Consider the following 2,306-nt stretch of genomic DNA (forward strand, 5'->3'; position numbering starts at 1 on the left):
TATTTGTATTTTATGCGAGCAAAAATTGTTTTTTTATAATTATACTACTACTATACTTTTCTTTTTCGAATTCAATTTAAAATAACTTTTGTTTTTTTCTGATTTAAGATTTGAAATGTTTAAATAGGATATTGAAACTTTTGAAATTACAACTACGGAAATGAGTTTTAGGTTTTTAATTAGGTATAATAATGATTTTTGGTACAAGGCTTCTACCCCTTAGATTATGACCGAAATCTCGGTAACACACCTAAACTTAGCTAGGGTCTTATTACCCCTAAACTAATTTAAAATGGAATAAATACACCATAAACGCTGACATGGCATAGAGAGTGTGCACACTCTCTTGAAGGCAAGTGATAAGTGCACAAATTGGACACATGTCATTTTTTTATTAGTAACTTTATAATTAGTTAGACCATCTCCAACTCACCTCTATTTTACTCTCCATATTCTATATGTGGAGAGTAAAATAGAGAATGGGCACTCCAACTCACCTCCAAATCACCCTCTATTCTTCAAATTTATAGAGTTGAATAGTAGTTCTCCAAATTTGGAGAACTACTATTCACACTCTCTATTTCACTTTTTTATTATTTTATTATTATTTCTATTACTTTCTAATTAACATATTATTTTACATATAATTCTATTAATTAAATATCTAATATTCATAATTCTATTTTAAATGTAATATAATATTTTTAAATATTATTTATATATACTACTTTAATCAAATTAATAGTATTTTAATTTTTTTTTCTAATTTTCGTGAATAATAAAATTTTATTTTATTATTAATTTTCATTATAAAGAATACGCAAAATTAAAATGGCAAGATGAAAAAAAATAATTTATAAATACAATACATGATATGATAATTTAAATACAAGATAACAATACAATACATAACATAATAATTTAAATACAAGATAACAATACAATACATAACATAATAATTTAAATACAAGATAACAATACAATACATAACATAATAATTTAAATACAAGATAACAATACAATATAATACATAACATAATAATTTAAATATAAGATAAAATACAATACATAACATAATAATTAATTGATCACAACAATAATTTAGAAATCCGGTAGGTCGTTTCCAGATTTAGCACTATTCGGAAAAAAATTAGGATATGATTTCGAGAATTGTTGCGATTGTGGTTGTGATTGTGGTTGTGACTACAGTTGTGATAGTATACGATATGGGTTATTATTTAGTTGATGGTATATATCCTAAATGGTCTACAATTGTTCAAACTATTCGTGATCCTCATTCCCAACAAAAGAAATATTTCGCAATGAAACAAGAATCGTGCCGAAAAGATATTGAACGTGCATTCGGAGTTTTGCAATCACGTTTTGCAATTATTGCAGGACTGTCACATTTTTGGAGAAAGGAAGTGCTACATGATATAATGACTACATGTATTATACTGCACAACATGATAATTGAGGATGAACGTGATCTCAATGCACCAATTCAAGATGTCGTAAAGGATCCAACTCCAACTATAGAAATGGTGATAGATGAAAATCTCCGGTTTGAACAATTTTTAGCTAGACATAAAAAAATTAAGGACAAAAATGCTCATAGACATAAAAAAAATTAGGGGACAAATTCAAATAAAAGTGACATACAATTACATAAACACTCAATTTTCAAAATTATTACGTTGCTCCCATAAATGCTCTATTAATGCATTACGGAGTTCAAAATGAGCATTTTTGTTCTTAATTTTTTTTATGTCTAGCTAAAAATTGTTCAAACCGGAGATTTTCATCTACCACCATTTCTATAGTTGGAGTTGGAGCCTCTATGTCATCTTGAATTGGTGCATTGAGAGCACGTTCATCCTCAATTATCATGTTGTGCAGTATAATACATGTAGTCATTATATCATGTAGCACTTCCTTTCTTCAAAAACGTGACGGTTCTGCAATAATTGCAAAACGTGATTGCAAAACTCCGAATGCACGTTCAACATCTTTTCGGCACGATTCTTGTTTCATCACGAAATATTTCTTCTTTTGGCAATGAGGATCACGAATAGTTTGAATTATTGTAGACCATTTAGGATATATACCATCGGCTAAGTAATAACCCATATCGTATTTTTTCCTTGAATAACATAATGGGCAGGAGGCATAATACCGCTAGCAAGATTGAAAAATAAATGTGATGACTCTAAAACATTAATATCGTTATTGGTGCCAGGCAAACCAAAATGCATGCCATATCCAAAAGTCATAATTAGCAAAAACTTCAAGAATAATTGTTAGTG

This window comes from Solanum verrucosum, unplaced genomic scaffold (genome assembly GCF_900185275.1).
Source record: "Solanum verrucosum unplaced genomic scaffold, falcon-dt-bn FXZP01000115.1, whole genome shotgun sequence".
In the NCBI taxonomy this organism is placed as follows: Eukaryota; Viridiplantae; Streptophyta; class Magnoliopsida; order Solanales; family Solanaceae; genus Solanum; species Solanum verrucosum.